Source organism: Dasypus novemcinctus, chromosome 4 (genome assembly GCF_030445035.2).
Source record: "Dasypus novemcinctus isolate mDasNov1 chromosome 4, mDasNov1.1.hap2, whole genome shotgun sequence".
NCBI classification, from domain to species: Eukaryota; Metazoa; Chordata; class Mammalia; order Cingulata; family Dasypodidae; genus Dasypus; species Dasypus novemcinctus.
The window spans coordinates 4,733,322-4,751,027 of NC_080676.1; the positions used below are offsets into that span (position 1 = coordinate 4,733,322).

The window sequence follows — 17,706 nt, forward strand, 5'->3', positions numbered from 1 at the left end:
TCCGGCCTCGGAGGGGCCACGAGGCCCGGCCTCCTTGAGGCGGGCAAAAAACAGCTAACGGGGACTACAGTAACAACAACAACAATACAAATAAATCCGAGCCAGAGACACGCACGCCCCAAAAAGCAATCGTGACAAAACCCAGGCGTGCGAAGCCGGCACGTCGGATTTCGCGGCGATCCCGGAGGCCCCGTTCCCGGCGGGGCGGGAAGAGCAGAGAGGACCGGGGCGAGGGGGCGGCAAGGGGGCGGGGCCTGGGGCGGGGCCTAGGGCGGGGGCGGGGCGCGCGGCGCCGGGGGCGGGGCCTAGGGCGGGGCGGGGCGCGCGGTGCCGAGGGGCGGGGCGCCGAACCCGCAGCGGAGGGCGGGCGCCCGAGGAGGCCGAGGCCGGCAGGCGGCGGGGCGGGGCGCGCTCGGGCCTCCGCTCCTCACGCGCCGTGTTCGCAGCTCGGGATCTCGCGCCGCCCGCGAGCCGGGGCAGCAGCAGCAGGAGGAGCGGCGGGCGCCGAGGTAGGTCCGGGACGCGCGCTGCGCGGCCTCGAGCCCTCGGCGCCCCCGGCCCGGCCTGAGGGGGTGGCGAGGCCGGGGGCGGCGCGCGGAGGCCGGGGCGGGCGGGGCCGGGGGCCGGGGGCGGGGACCGGCCGGGCCGGAGGGGCCGCGCGGGGCTGACCCGGCGGGCAGAGCCGTGGCAGTCGGGCGTCGAGGCGGCGCCGGCGTCTGTGCAAGCCCAGCTCGCTCGGCGGGCAGAATAGCCCGGGAGGTGTGGGAGCCGCCTGCCCCGGGGGCGCGCACAGAGGAGAGACGCTGGGCACGGCCTGGGGCCTCCCTCTTTTCGGGGCTCCTAGGCCGGTTCGCCCGCCCAGTTCTCAGGAACTTGTTAACAGGAAAGCTTGGCAGAGAAACAAATGCCAACGGTTTGGAAGGCTTGAGAGTCGCGTCGTTACGCGCTGAGGCTTTATTTTCCTTCCCCGCCCCCTGCCCTACCTCAGCCCGACTTGGCCAAAGAAGGATGTGTCACCAGCTCCGGGCCGCGGGCGGGGTCCCTGGCGCGGCCGCGAGCAGAGTACCTGAGACAAGGTGAACGCAGGCCGGGGTCGGCCCTGCTCGGCGGCCGCCCTCGGGCTGCCTCGGTGGGTCTCGCTCCGCCCTGAAGCCTAGGAGCGGCTTTCTCCTGGGGGACCTCTCGATGGAAACCAGCTGGCCGGGCATCGAGTTAATGTTGTATCTGAACTCTGCTGTGCTCTCATTATTCCCAGTCCTCTGACTCTCTGGTAGAGCTTAAGGAAATTTTATCCACTCTTAGTGGTCTGCAAATGTAGGGGAAGATAAATTGCTGTTTGTAAATTATAAGGTATTTTCTTCTGAGGAAATTTTCTGAAAATACAAAATAAATTCTTAACGTCAGCAGAAAAGAGTGATTTGTAGTGCCTTCCAAATTCTGAGGAAGAGTTCCTCCTCAAATTTTCATTTATATGCAAGACACCCCCCAAACCTTTGGTGCCAGGCTTTTTACTTTGTTCTTCATTAGTTTCAGGCTTTAGTTTCTTATAAAAAGAGTATCCAGCACCGAGACCCTAAGAATTGCCATACTAGGTAAGAGCCGTGGACATCTAGCACAGTGGGCAGCAAGCTTGTGTTGTAAAACACAGATTTCTTTCTTCATGACACCATTGAAATTTTTCTCAGTTTCTTTCAGTAGTGTCCATGACTTAATTGAAGCCTTTTAAAAATCTGTAGACAACTCCTGATTGACACAGTGTGTTCACATTTATTGCATCCAAATGGCTCTCCTGTCCTCTCTGGCAGAAGCGCAAATAGCATGAGATACTTGTGGAAAAACCTTGGATATGGATCGTTTATAATCTGGGAGCTCAAAAATAAGAGGACATTGGAAACAGGTTAAAAGTTTTTTAAATATAGAAACTTTGGAAAAGTCTTTACCAGGACCAGCCTGATGGCTGTTGGCCTTTGAGTGCAAAAGTCACGTTATTCACTGACAGCCTAAAAATTAAGCAGAGATTTATTTGCACTTACAAGTATTTGCATATTTTTTGGTGCAGCTTAACGTTCTGGAGAGTGAAGGGGCTATCTGACATTATCTTGGTCTGAATTAATTTGGCCCTAATATTTAACTGAAACCAGCTGCCCTGATAGAATGGAAGTTTTGTTTCAACAAGAAAGAAATAAAGGAGATGAATAGTTTTGGAGTGTGGAGTATTTAAGGGGGCACCTGTTCAGACCATAACTTTGCTTTTAGACTCTTCAGAGGCTCCTCATTACCTCTAACATAGTCTGTGCTGATCTGGCCCTGCCACCTTTCAAGACACAGCTAGAGAGGATTGTGGGAAGATGGTGATGGACTAGCGGGCAGAGGTGAATGCTCTCACAAAAACAAGGAAGAAAACGCCAAAAGCCATCTCAGGGACCTGCTTTGGGGGTCAGCAGACCAGGACAGTGCTACACAACTCCAAGGAGGGTGAGGGACAGAGAGACGAAGAAGTCAAAACAACAAATGTGAGTTACGAAGCCCTTGTGGTGGCCAGGAAGGTCTCCCCTTCCCCACCCCCAAGATATTAAGGTGGTTAAAACACCTGACTCACTGCAGCTGACTGAGAGGGAAACAGACATCTTCCTCCCTGTCAGCCGTTTCAAGGGAAAAGGGAGGGGAGGTCGGGGTGCTTTTCTTCAGTGAATTGGGCCAGCAGAGCCTGCTTTGAATCTTGGGTTTGGAGATTCAACACAGGAACCCCAGGGAAAGCTGAGACTGAAACACCTCTGTGGAAAGGTGTGCTGACTATCACCATCTGCTGGCTGGTCTGGAAATTGCATGGATAATAACTGTTGCTGCTCTCAGTATCCAACCCCTGGGAGAAAATCTGCACCCCACTAGTGAATCCCTGACCTGATTTTGAAAACTTAAGCTGGGCAGTTTTAAAGCCTGAGAATAAGTTGAAGCAAATATCAAAGAATAACTGAAAAAAAACCCCAACACAATAGGCAAGAGAGAGAAATTGGCCATCAGTGTATAAATTCACCAACATATTCAGATGCCTAGACACCAGCAAAAAATTACAAGCCATATTAGGAAACAGGAAGGGATGGCCCAGACAAAAGAACAAGCCAACTATACTCAAGAGATACAGGATTTATTACAGTTAGTCAGTGATAATCACACAACTCTCCTAAATCACTTCAAAGAATTTAAAGAAAATATGACCTAAGAAATAAAGGATATTAAGAAGACACTGGTAGGTATAAAGAACATTTTGAAAGCCTGCAAAGAAAAGTAACACACAGCTAAAGCTTTATTTTCTCTTTGAAGCTTTTCTTGATACTCACTTTCCCCTATAAAACGCTGACACCTGGAGTAGAATTACCCTTTCTCTTTGAATATTACCATCCTCTAAATCAGGGTTTCGCAACTGTGGCACTGTTGACATTTTGAATTCTTTGGCTGGGGGTGGGGGCGGCTGTCTTGTGTATTGCAGGATCTTTAGCAGCATCCCTGGCCCCTGCTCACTAGATGCCAGTGGCACACACACATCCTGTTGTCACAATTAAAAATGCCTTCAGACATTGTGAGTTATCCCCTAGGAGGGACAAAATCTTACCCCAATTTGAGAACCTCTGTTCTAAATGCTGCTGCCTTAATGCCAATGACAATACACTCCTCATTTGCTTATCTGTCATGCCTCTCTATTATTAACTATAGCCCATATCTTTTGGTGTATTTTTCCCACAAACTACCCTTTTATTAACACCATGTATTAGTATTTTATATTTTTTTAATTCACAAGAGAACGTTCTCATATTAGTCCATCATCCACCACAGGGTTCACCTTGGTGGATGAACAATCCATCCAAATTGCACACTCAGTGGCTCTCACTTTTATCACAAACTTGTGTTGTCATCACCTCAGTCAAATTAAGAACATTTTCATTGCTCCAAAAGGGAAAATCTATTCTTACATTACTTACACAGTTCCCATCTATCACCATATTCTTAACACCTTGTAATAGAAGAATACTTTTGTATTTGTACCACAATCCTCATCCACCACCAAGTCACTGTGTAATACAGTCCCTGGATTATCCTCTGGCTTACTTTCTGTTGGCATTTATGACCCTAGACTACACCGTTGAGCCACAATCACATTTATAAATCAGCAGTGTTATATTCACTGTAATGTGTTACCATCACTGTCCATTTTCACACATTTATAATCCACCTTTAAAAATTCTACATAGATTAAGCATCAGCTTCCCCTTCTCAACCCACATTCTATCTCCTATGAACCTATACTTTATAAGAGTTTACCTCCATGAATTTACTCATATTTAGTTCATATTAGTGAGACCATACAATATTTATCCTTCAGTGTCTGGCTTATTTCACTCAACATAATGTCCTCAAGATTCATCCATGTTGTCGTATGCATGCTGACTTCATTTCTTCTTAAAACTGAATAATATTCCATCATATGTGTATACTACATTTTGTTTATCCATCATTGATTATGGACACTTGAATTGTTTCCATCTTTTGGCAGCTGTATACTACAGATTTTAAATTATTCCCCTATTGATGGACATTTCAGTTGTTTCCAATTGTTTACTATACCAAACCATACCATGAATATACCAGTTCACATATATGTGACTGTATTTGTAGGATAAATTCCTAGAAGTAGAATTGTTGAGGCAAAGGGTACACACACACATATAAATATGTGTTTTAGTTTGCTAAAGACTGCCCATGCAAAAATACAAGAGATGGCTTTTATAATGGGAATTTATTGAGGTAAAATATTAGAGTTCAGAGGCTGTGAAAATGTTCAAGTCAAGGAATCATCAGAGTTACTATCTCACCACTGATCCTGGACTCCTGCAACACGGCAAGGCAAAATGGCAGCCAGTCTTTTCCTTCTTCTCCAGGCTTACTTCCTCCCCTACGCTCAGAGGTGGGCAATCAGGCATATGGCTTGTCTCACCCAGGGCCTTATCTCTTCAGCTTGGGGAGCAGATTCCAGCCTCCCATCTCTCTCTTGGCCTTTCAGGGTTTTTCTTTCTATAGCTGTAGATGATCCTGGAATCCTGTTATATGGCAGCTCTCTGTATGTCTCTCTGTATGTTTCTCTTGTTTATAAAAGACCCGAGCAAGTGGGCCAAGACCCACCCTGGGTCATGCCTCACTGAAGTACTCCAATTAAAGGTCCCCAGTGGAATGCAGTCCAATCAGAGGGTCCCACACCCACAGAAATGGATGAAGTTCAAAAACACAGTCTTTTCTGGAATATACAAAAATTTCAAACTGTCACACTTCACCTTCCAGATCCCCAAAAGACATGTTCTTTCCCTACACAAAATATATTCATTCCATCACAATATTCCAAAAGCCTTAAATCATTTAAATAGCAATGCTAAGTACAAAATCTCATTAAAAAAGAAAAAGTTACAGGCATTTAGTCTGTTTTGGGGAAAAGTTCCTCTCTGGTTATAGACCTGTGAAACTAACAAAACAAATTACCTGCTCCCAATATTGTCATAGGGTAAATTATTTCCAGTACCATAGGGAGAAATTGGAAGGAAAACAGGGGTCATGGGTCCCAAACACTTCCAAAAACCTGCAGGCATACTCCATTAGATTTTCAAAGTCTGAGAGTTATCTGTAACATGATGGTTTCTTATCTGGGCTTGGAGAAGGAGTCCCACACCTTTCAAGGGCTTGCCCAGCAACCATCTTCTCAGCTCCACCCTCATCAAGCATCTGAGTGGCAGCTGAACTCACCCTCATCCTCCAAGAACACTGGAATGATGTCCAGAGTCTCCCCAGCCTCTGGGGCATGTGTTCAACCCCCTCTATACAGTGGGATGGTGACCTAACTCTCCCCAACTCCAGAGGAATATGCCCCACCCTCTCTAAAGCCTGGGTTGGCAGACCTCTCCCTGAACAATGGGGTAGAAGGCCCACCCTCTTCAAATATCAGGGCAAACTCACCCTTTATGCACACATGGGTGGGGTCCCTCTCTTGGCCCCAAAAGATGTCTTAAGTCTATACCTCAACTTCCACAGTTTTGCCCTTGAAGTAGTTTTTCCTTCAATCTCTGCCTTTTCTGTCCATTTTAGTCCAGAATGGCTGTGGTTTCTTTCATACAGATCTTGCAAAAAGCATGTTGGATTCATATGCAGGAAACAGGGGTCCAGGCTGTCAGACAGTAAGACTTTCCACAAATCCTTTCTGGATAACTCTACTTCCAGTCTTGACTTGCAAGGAAATGGCTGCTTGGTTCCAAGTTTTGTTAAGTCCTCACATGGAGCACTGTCCTTAGGGACTCATTTTCTGGAAGCTTGGAATTTCCCAAACTATCAATTTCTGGTTTCTTTGTACCCAGGTGTTCAGTTCTCAGCTTATCTCTTTCCTTTCATATTTTACTATAAGCTGCAAGGGGAAGCCAGGCTGCATTTTCCACATTTAGCTTAGAAAGCTCCTCAGCTAAATATCCAAGCTCATCCTTCCAACTTTGCCTTCCGTGTAACATCAGGAGTTAATTTTGCCAAGTTCTCTGCATCTTTAAAACAAGGATCACCTTTCTTCTGGTTTCTAGTAGTACATTTATGATTTCCTTCTTAGGCATTATTGGAAGTACCTTTAGCATCCATTTTTCTACCAATAGTTTTCTTAAGCAGTCTAGCCTTTTCTATCAAGTATCTCACAGTTCCTTCAGAGTCTTCCCTCTACCTATTTATAAAATCATTCCAACGTTTGGGGTGTTCGCATAGCAGCAGCACCTCACTCTCTCAGTATCTATTTCTGTTTGCTGAAAACTGCCCATGCAAAAATACCAGAAATGGGTTGGCTTTTATAATGGGAGTTTATTAGGGTAAAAACAGAATTTGGAGGCTGTGAAAATGTCCAAATCAAGGCATCATTAGAGATGCTTTCTCACCAAATGTTGGTTGCTCCACCGATCCTGGACTCCTGCCATGTGGCAAGACAAAATGACAGCTAGTCTGTGCTTACTCCACAAGCTCAGCTGTGGGCAATCAGTCTTGTGGCTTGTCTCACTCTGGGCCTCATCTCTTCAGCTTGGGGAGCTGATTCCAGCCTCCAGCCTCTCTCTTAACCTCTCAGCCTTTCTCTGTCTTTCTGTGACTGTAGATGATCCTTGAATCCTCTCTCATGGCAGGGTAAAAATGGCAACTCTGTTTGTATGTCTCTGAATGTCTCCAGCAAGTGGGCTGAGACCTACCCTGGGTCATGCCTCACTGAAGTACTCCATTCAAAGATCCTCAATGGAATTTGGTCCAATTAAGGATCACACATCCACAGGCATGGATTAACTCCAAGATACCATCTTTTTCTGGGATTCACAGAAGCTTAAAACTGTCACAATATGTGTGTTTGTAAAAGATTAGCCATGTTGCAGAGGTTGGGTTTGGAAGGAAACAAACTAGTGGATGTGGCAGACAGCTAATCCTTGTTAAAGTTTTTGTGGAAAGGAGAGAAAAGGTGGTAGCTCTGACCAAGGTAAAGATGGAGAGGTAAAGATGGATGCAACAGATATATTTAGGAGGCATAATTGATAGGATTTAGTGATTGATATGCTGTAAGGCAGGGGTTTCTTAACCTTTTTTGTTCCACAGACCCCTTTGCCAGTCAGGGGAAAACCACGGACCCCTTACTAAGTCCACACTCTATTGTGTATTATTTAATAAATATATCATACCCGCACCAGCATGGCCCCACAAGAATAATGTTGGTTTTTAAAAAAATTTAAATTCAAGTTTATGGACACCTTGTTAAGAACCCCTGCTGTAGGGGATGAGAGAGAGAAATAAATGCCTAGGATGACTCCCAGGGTTCTGGCTTGCCCACGCAAGTGAGTGGTGGAGTTGTCTTCCAGGGTTATCTGGAAAGATAAATGATTTTGAGTGGGGTTTAAATCACATTTTCTTTTGAGATTGGTGAGACTTTTCAGTGGAGATGTCACATAAGCCTTTGGCTTTTTGAATCCTGAGGCCAGAGAAGAGGGCTGAACTGGAAACACAAATTTTTAGGTAGTAATTGAAGGCTGTGGAAGAAATTACCTAGGGCAGAGGTTGCACACTAGCAATCTGCAGCTGAATCTGGCCCACAGATGTGTTTTGTTTCATACATACAGTGGTTTTTTTGTTTTGTTTAATTTTGGATTTGTTGCCAACATTTTAAAATCTGAAGATTTCCCATGAAAATCCAGATTTTGGACTTCTCTTGAAAAATTTGAAGATTGAGCGCTACTGAGCTGGCTTTCCCATAAAGCAGCAATTAAATGGAACTTAGTCTCAGCTGACTGCAGCTGCTTTCCAGTTCACCACAGATCCCACCACTCCCTAACTTTAGACCTAGACTGTTTTGCTCATTTACTTCTCTGAACTTGTAGGTATTTAAATGTGTGATGCTTGATCTAGGAAGAGAGCATACAACAGAAATTCTTATCTTGGCTGCACATTGAATTACTGGATGATTGAAAAATACTACACTCCAGAAATTTGTTTCTATTTACTGGTGTGAATTGCACCCTGGGATTTTTTTTTTTTAGGTGCCAGGGATTGAACCCAAGACCTTATATGTGGGAATCTGGGCTCAACCACTGAGCCACATTGGCTCCCCTGCATTGATTTTTTTCATTTGTTTACTTTTTTGTTTTTAGAACGCATTGGACCCGAACCCAGGACCTCCCATATGGGAAGCAGGTGCTCAACCACTTGAGCCACATCTGCTCCCATCCTGGGATTTTTTCAAAAGCTACCTCAGGTGATTCCACTGAGTAGTGGAAGCTGAGAACCACTGATAGTAAAAAGAGAAGAGAGGTCTGGCCCAGAATTTCAAAGTTAGGTAACGGAAGCTGGTTCTAGGAAGGGGTTGAGAAGTGATTAGACAGATACAGGGGAATGGTCCCTTGTCTGCAGTTAAGTATGCAAGCCTAACTTTATGTACCATACAGTATTTTAAGTAGATGAGTTTTATTTACATGTACATTTATTATATACTATTCATTGTTATATAGGGTTATATATACAAAAAAACAGGTATGCTCTACTTAATGGGTCATTGAAGGGATTTTCAAGGGTAATTTCAACTATACTTGATTTTTGCCTTAGGTACTTACTTTATAACCTAATTCCAGTTTAAGATGTGTCATAAAAGACAAGTGGAGAGGAGTTTCAAAAAGAAAGGATTAGTCAAGTAAAGATGTGGACTGAAAATGATCCATTAAATTTAGCAAGGTGAGGATTTTTGACTTCAGGAAGAACCATTTTAGATTGAAAGAAGCCAAATCGAAGTGGGTAGGGAGTAATGAAATGGAATGGTGAATATTGGGGGAAAATCTTCTGGGAAAGTTTGGCCAGAAGGGGAGTGGTAAGGGAGAGACAGGAGATTTAAATACCTGTATGGTGGGTGCTTAGTCTGTGTTAATTACTCAAGGCTTCTCCTAACTTTTCAGGGAAGTTGCTAACTGGTGCCTCATGGCCCCATTCCCCACTTCCCTCTGTTCTCCACCTTAGCGGGGTCTTGCTTGTATTTTTTCTGGAGATTTTTTCATTTAGAAGATATTTTGCCAGGGCCCTTGAGACCCCTGAAGGGGCTGACTCAGGCGATGGTGATTAGGCCCTAGCTCTCTTATCTGGAAATCTGTAGAGCTCCTAAAGGTCAGCAGTGATACAGGCTGCAGTGATCCTGACATCATCCTCCCATTGAACTGGTTAACAAAGACGAGATTGTTGGCATGTTGAAAATGGAACTGATATCTATGTCAGAGAATGCACGTCTAACTGTCAGATTCCCAGGAGTAGGTTTTGCAGCTGTATTTTTTTTCCGATTAACTTAATATCATAGTGTGGTTTGTCAGTTGTAGGCATATAAAATTCCTCACACCTTGAAATCTTATCATTGATGGTGATTCAAGAGTATGGATATAAGTTGGAGGTGTAGACCCTCATTTAGCTCAGAGAGAAGGGATCTGTGGAGCACTGTGCAGATTTTGGCTTCCAGAAGGTCATGTGAATGCTTTTAACTTCAAGACTTGGATTAGAGTGACATCTAGAATGGATTGTCATGCACGTGGCCACAATCAATCTGTCTTTTACCCATCACTGCCTCATTGGCAACCTTAACCTGGTAAGAGGGTTTAAGGGTTGTACTTCATGTTTTTTTTTTTTTTTAAAAGATTTATTTATTTATTTAATTTCCCCCCTCCCCTGGTTGTCTGTTCTTGGTGTCTATTTGCTGCATCTTGTTTCTTTGTCCGCTTCTGTTGTCGTCAGCGGCACGGTGTGGGCGGCGCCATTCCTGAGCAGGCTGCACTTTCTTTTCACGCTGGGCGGCTTTCCTCACGGGCGCACTCCTTGCGCGTGGGGCTCCCCCACGCCGGGGAGACCCTTGCGTGGCAAGGCACTCCTTGCGCGCATCAGCACTGTGCATGGGCAGCTCCATACAGGTCAAGGAGGCCCGGGGTTTGAACTGCGGACCTCCCATATGGTAGACGGACGCCCTAACCACTGGGCCAAAGTCCGTTTCCCGGTTGTACTTCATGTTTCTGAGAGTTGTAGCCTACCAGAACAGAGAACATAGAGGTTGGAAAATGCCAAAGATTCTTAGTGAAGAATGGTGTTTCTTCGTTGAAGGTATAAGCCCAGTTGCTATACTCTTGCAAATAGGTAAATCCTTCCATCTTGTGAGGGATTAGTCATCATAACTGCCATTGGTTGATCAGGTTTAGGTAGATGATGGTTAACCTCCATATAGAGGATGACTTTGTGACATGAATTCCCAACTTTGGTCCAGATGGTTTGTGCTGGGAGTTCAAGATAAGAAAATATTTTGTTTAGAAACATGCTTAGGCAGTGATGGGAATTCCACCATCACAAACAGAGGCACTATACCTAGGTGGTAATAAGTGAGGGGAGAAGTCCATTGCCAAGGTAGCCCAGAGTTCCTTTGGTTTGTTGAGGAGACTGGAAGGGTTAATGGGCAGAATATTTAGAATCAGTACTAGGGTGTGAGTCCTGGATCTGTCAGGGGTGAGCTGTATAATTTTTTTTAAAACAATTGAAGTAAAATCCACGTCAGATTATTTTAACTTTTTTAAAGTGTTAGATTCGTTGACTCCCAATACATTCACAGTGTTTTGCAACCATCACCCCTGTGTAATTCCAGGACATTTTCATTACCGCAAAAGGAAATCCTGTATCCATTAAGTAGTCACTCCTGATTTCCTCTACCCCTAGTCCCTGGCAACCACTATTCTGTTTTCTGTCTCAGTGGATTTGTCTATCCTGGACATTTCCTGTAAATGGAACTATATACAGTGTGTGTCTTTTTGTGTCTGTCAGCTTCCACAGCATAATGCTTCAAGGTTCATCCATGTTGTAACATTATTTATGATTGAATAATATTCCATTGTATGGATATACCACATTTTGTTTATCCACTTATCAGTTGGTGAACATTCAGGTTGTTTCCATCCTTTTGACTATTGTGTGGTGCTGCTAAGAACATATGTGTACAACTTTTTGCTTGAATACCTGTTTTCATTTTTTTTAGGTATATACCTAGGAATGGAATTTCTAGGTCATATGGTAATTCTATATTTAACTTTTGAGGAGCTGCCAAAATGTTTTCCAAAGCAGCTGCACCAATTTAATTCCCATCAGCAATGCAGGAGGGTTCCAGTTTCTCCATATCCTTGCCAACACTGGTTATTTTCTGTTTTCTTTTTTTTTAATTCAAGCCATCCTAGTGGATGTGAAGTGGTATGTCATTGTAGTTTTGATTTGCATTTCCCAAATAATGCATGATATTGAGCATCTTTTCATGTGGTTGCTGGCCATTTGTATATTTTTGAAGAAATGTCTATTCAAGTCCTTTGCCCAGGGCCTTTGCTTCCCCCTAATATGTACAAATCTTTCTCACCTTGCTCCCGTCTCCCTTCCCTTTCAGATTTTGCTTATCAATGATCTCAGGTTCCCAGTGGGGGTAAAAGCCTAATTAGCATAGGTTTAGTGCCCCTCCCCCCAAGACTAAGCACTGAGGTTCGCCTTTTCCCTATTTATTTGTTTATTCATTTTTTAAAAAATATTTCTGCCCCTCCCTCATTGTTTGCACTTGCTGTCTTCTCCCCCTCCCACAGTGTTTGCACTTGCTGTCTCCTCGTTGTTGTCTCATCTTCATTTTAGGAGGCACTGGGAACTGAACCTGGGGCCTCCCATGTGGGAAGGAGGTGCCTAATTGCTTGAGCCACCTCTGCTTCCTGTTTATTCATCTTTAGGCTTTCATTTTAATTGAATCCTTCCCATTTGAAAAGCAGTTTGGAAACTGCCTCTCTGTGAGATTAGAAATAAAAAGCAGAGATTAGTGGCTGTGAAAGTAAATGTCTTTAAAGGCCTAGAAGTCATAGCAGGAACATGCTAATCCCTTCCCTTTTGTGGATCACTCCTTACTTTATGGTCTTGGGGCTGATGCCCCAGAATACTGCTGTTGTGAGTACAGCTGAACACACTGCTCCTACCAGTGCTGAGTACCCCTCAACGCTGTGATCCAGGTGTTGCATTTTGTCTTCTCTCAGCATGGTACATTTGACAGTCTTGGTATTCTTCCAGCAGATCTGCTTGGGACCCATGGTGTGTCCTCCATGCTGGCGGCAGTATTGGGATCTAAGTAATAAAGGCAGTTGGCTCTGCTGTGTAATGAAGAGAGTGGAGTGATGGAGTCTTCTGCAGAATGCCTTAGAACCTAAAAAAAGAGCAAGCAGCTCATATCCAGTCGCAGGTTCTCTGTATAGCAAGTTCAGACACTTCTTCTGGGTTAGCATTTCTCAGCCTCTGGCTAAATCTGGCAGGACATCATGGCCTTCTGGTGGGTTCATGTTGTTAAAGGTTGAAATGGTGTGTTTCGTTGTTTGAAAAGACAATATATTATTTCCCATGAATTTTAACCAGACAAGTATATACAGATTATACATACAATATAAATATATTCTTCTTGCCTCTGCTTTTTTTTTTTTTTAAGATTTATTTATTTATTTATTTTTCTTCCCTTCCCCCTCCCCCAGTTGTTTGCTCTCTGTGCCCATTCACTGTGTATTCTGTGACTGCTTCTATCCTTATCAGCGGCACCGGGAATCTGTGTTTCTTTTTGCTGCGTCATCTTGTGTCAGCTCTCCGTGTGTGTGGCACCATTCTTGGGCAGGCTGTACTTTGTTTTCGCACTGGACGGCTCTCCTTACGGGTCACACTCCTTGCGCATGGGGCTCCCCTACACGCGGGACACCCCTGCATGGCAGGGCACTCCTTGTGCACGTCAGCACTGCACATGGGCCAGCTCCACACAGGAAAGGAGGCCCAGGGTTTGAACTGCGGACCTCCCATGTGGTAGACAGATGCCCTATCCATTGGGCCAAGTCCGCTTCCCTGCCTCCACTCTTATGGAGTTAATTTCTTAGATAACAAACAGATAGATAAATGCTTAATATAAGAGTACATAGTGGTGGTAATGCTATGAAGAAAGTAAGTTGGAGCTATTCTCCTAATGACAAATACTTGTATTGTTTCTGGTTTTTCCTTATTTTAAACATTACTATAGCGAATATCCTTATACTCGTGCAAATGCATGAATGTTTATATTGGCTCGATTCTGAAAGAAGGAATTGCTGAGTCTTATAGTCAGGCATAATTTTAGTAGATATTGCCAAATTGGTTCCCAAATTTTTTGTACTAATAGTATATAAAATATATAATATAATTAAAAGCGGTAATGTCTTTTTTTTTTAAGATTTTTCTTTATTTCTCCCCCTCTCTGTCCCCATTCCTCCCATTGTCTGCTCTCTGTGTCCATTCACTGTGTGCTCTTCTGTGTCTGCTTATGTTCTCATTAGGCGGCTCCGGGAACTGATCCTCGGACCTTCTGGAGTGGGAGAGAGGTAATTACTCTCTTGTGCCACCTCAGCTCCCTGTTCTGCTATGTCTTCTTATTTTCTCTCCTCCATCCTCTTGCTGCGTCATCTTGCTGCGCCAGCTCTCCATGTCAGCTGGCACTCCTATGCAGGGAAGCATTCCCACACAGCGCGGCAGTCCTGTGCAGGGCGGCATTCCCACGTGGGCTGGTAGTCTGTATGGGCTAGCTTGCCTCGTGGGCCAGCTTGCCTTCACCAGGAGGCCCTGGGCATCAAACCCTGGACCTCCTATATGGTATAGGGGAGCCCATGGGTTGAGTCACATCTGTTTCCCAGTTATTTCTTTTTTTTTTTAATAAAATATTTCATTACTTTTTAATTGTTATAATATTGAATATATCTTCTTTTTAAAATTAATATATAGTAAGACTAAAAATCCTCACACCCTCACCAGTTTGAAAATTTTGGCCACTTAAAAGTTCTAAAAACTGCTATCTCATTGTTTTAATTTTCATGTATTTTCTCAAATATTTGAATATCTTTTCTCAAGTTTTTGACCACGTGTCTATTGGGTTGCATAGCAAAGACTGCATATTATCTCCTGTGAGACATTCTTTCTTCATCTTTAGTAATAGGAACCCAGCTTTTAGCCAGGCACATTGCTGCACACCTGGAAGTCTATGTTCATTGGCCGCTTTGGAGCCAAGTGTAACCATGTAAGTAGTTTTAGCTAATGACATATAAGCAGACAGGTAGAGGGTGACTTTCAGAATTTTCCTTACAGGAAGAAGACATTCCCTTCTTCATCCTTTCCCCCATCCTACATAGTAGAACATAGATGTACTGACCGGAGCTCTGAAAGCCATCCTGGACCATGACTCCTGCGATGGCGGTCAGGGAGCTGCAGGGCCTGGGTCTCTAAGGGCATGGGGGAGCTGCCACAGCAGCCCTTCACTTCTCATACATGAGAGAAAAAGCAGCTTCTTCCTGGTTTAAGGACTCTTTTTTTGCTTGTCTTTTAAATCTCATTTATAGTTCTTTATATTTTGGGTGCTCATTCTTTATTATCATAAAGGCACATTTTCCTCCAACTTGTTCCCTCAGGAGTCCCTTCACTTTGTTCCTGGTTTCTTTTGTTAATTAATAGTTTTTTATTTTTATGTCAAACTTAACCTATCTTTGACTTTTGATTTTACTGATATTTTAATAGATGTCTTTCCTGCCCTGAAGATTTATACATAGAATCTTACATTTACTTGAATTTTTACATATTATTTTAATAATAACATTTAGGTCTTTAAAACAAACTGAGTTTATTTTTGTGGCTAGTTTAAGGGAGGAATATTGTCAATTGGCTATCCATTTGGAATAACGATTTTTATAATAGGCGAAATTATTACTAAATTGTTACATGAGTGGGTTGGCTTTAAGGCTATTTAATTCCATTGGTCTTTGTTTCCATGTCATTAATACCTTTTTAATTGCTGTAGATTTATAATGTTCTTGATAAGGCAAGATCCTTTTTTTTTGTTCTTTTTTAAAAAATGAAATATTAAGTGGCTAAAGCAGAATATTTGTAACCAACATATAAGGTGTAAAGCTTAACAATACAGTGAACACTTGTTTACCCAGCCCTCAGTTCGAGGGACAAACCTGACCATTTCCTTTGTCTTTGTCTCCCAACCCCAAAATTGTCTTGACTGTTTTTACACATTTTCTCTTCCCTGTGAAATTTTAGAATTAACTCATGAATTGATCTTAGAATCAATTCATATTATTGACAGCTATAATAGTTTCTGTATCAGTAGCTGCTTTAGGAAATTAATAAAATAATTATTTAAATGTTTTTCCCATTTAAAAACAACAGTTTGATGTGGTGTGAACCTGGAGTGGTTAGGAGATAGTGGTTGAATGTGGTCATGATTTCTAGTCATTGTCAGTTTATTGTGTACTTTGGTGGCTTTTGATCAATATACTATTTTTAATTGTTCTTTCTTGTATATTTAATTTGTACTCATAGTGGACTATTGGTTAAAGATGGAACATGTGTGAAACACATGTTAAAATACCATAAATTAATGAGCATAAAATTACAATTCTGCAAGATTATTATTTCAAGATGCTCTTTATGAAATACGGGAGTTGCTTTCATCTATGAAAATTCTTTTGAAATGTCATGATGCCTTGAATACCTAAAAAACAGTATGATTAAAGGGAGCTGGGTAAAGGGTATAAGGGAACTCTATGTACTATATTTGCAACTCTTCTGTAAACCTGAAATTATTTCAAAATAGAAAGATTTAAAAAATGATAGGAAACATCAACCAGGCATTTCTTATGTTTAAAGTTAAACATGTATTTATACATGCATGTAATTGGCATTTGCAATTTCCTATTCTTAAAGGCCTCTCTAGGCAAATAATTTCAGATTGATTCACCAAATACAAATATCTATTGAATCTCAAATTAATCAAATTAAGATGCTTTTGTTTCTAAATTGGATTGTCCATAGAAAAACTCCATGTGTTATTAAATAAGGAAGAGGCTTATTATCAAAAGGATTCATTTTCAACTTAACTATAAAATGTTATAGACGGCTGGATGTTTTATTGTATTGGTTTTTCTCTGATTAGGTATTTAAGGTTCTAAAAAAAAGGAGGTAAACACTTAAAAATGTGAAAAAGAAAAATATAGGGAATTCTATCCAATTTGGCTTTTCCATTTACTGGTAATAAATATCTTTATTGTGTTGTTGGCTGAGAAATTCATTCAAGGAGCATCATGAAACCATTTCTCCTACTTTGACTTTGAAAAACAAATCCTCAAATTATTAAAATAAGTGGTTGATTTTTTTAATAAGCACAAAATGGAAGAAATCCAAAGTCAGGTTATAAAAGCAGTTTGTTTATTTTTGGATGCTCTAACACATGGCAAATCTACATTTCAGTATATATTTGGTACTAAGTCCATCTTTAAATTTTTTGACAATTTTATTTGACTTCATATGATTTTCCTTACACAGTAAACAATGCCATCTACTGTGAGTAGAAGTCAAAACTTCTCCTTAAATATATTAAACGTTGTGCCACATGCACTTTACAGTACAATTTTTAATAATATACAGTTTTAAAAATATTTTGCCTAAAATTGTTTTTATTCTGTGCCATGCAAAAGTTTAAAGAAATGATTTTAAAAATTCCTAAGGAGGTTTGCAAAATTAAATATTACTTTTAAAAAGGTTTATTAGTCAAAAAAGATTGGGAAGCACTGCTCCACTTATTGATGTCAGATTGTACCTGGATCCAGAATGACCATCCTTGAAAGGACATGCACCATCCTTAGATGTGATGGAACCCTTTAACTGAAGAGCACAGCATCCCCACTCTCTTTCAGAAAGGTAGTAAGTTTCCTCTTTCCATCATGTTGTTGCTTTGGCCTTAAAAGTGGGTATATGGGCAGGCATATTGCTCATCCTTGCCCCCATTATAATCAAAGATTAGAGTTGGTTTTCTTTTCTCTCAGGAGAAATTCAATACAGATAAAACCTTTATTGAGCAAGTTACTGGGTTTGGAGCCTATATCTGGGCCGTAGGTTTTAGGAGAAGAAAGTAAGGTGTTAATCAGTAGTCCCTATTCGCAGTGGGGACCCTTGGATCCCCACTGAGCTCCTCCAGAATATCAGGTTAATACATCCTTATTCTAGGAGATGTATTGATTCAACACTCAAAATGCATTTACCTCAGGTGTCCCAAAAAGAAAAAATGATTTTTAAAGT

The 17,706-nt window shown here is 42.3% G+C and overlaps 1 protein-coding gene across 5 annotated transcripts in view; it reads left to right on the plus strand.

The window, feature by feature from the left end:
* The first annotated feature begins 355 nt into the window (after nt 1-355).
* The window catches only part of PPP2R3A (protein phosphatase 2 regulatory subunit B''alpha), a 250,517-nt gene continuing 233,166 nt past the window's right edge, over nt 356-17,706 (plus strand). For 2 of the 5 annotated variants that reach the window (XM_058294990.1, XM_058294994.1), the window contains exon 1: nt 356-509. The gene's annotated coding sequence lies outside the window, so the exon portion shown is untranslated. Of the gene's footprint in view, nt 510-2,256; nt 2,514-17,706 lie in introns of those variants that run through there. The other 3 variants (XM_058294992.2, XM_058294995.2, XM_058294991.2) reach the window with 3 other exon arrangements.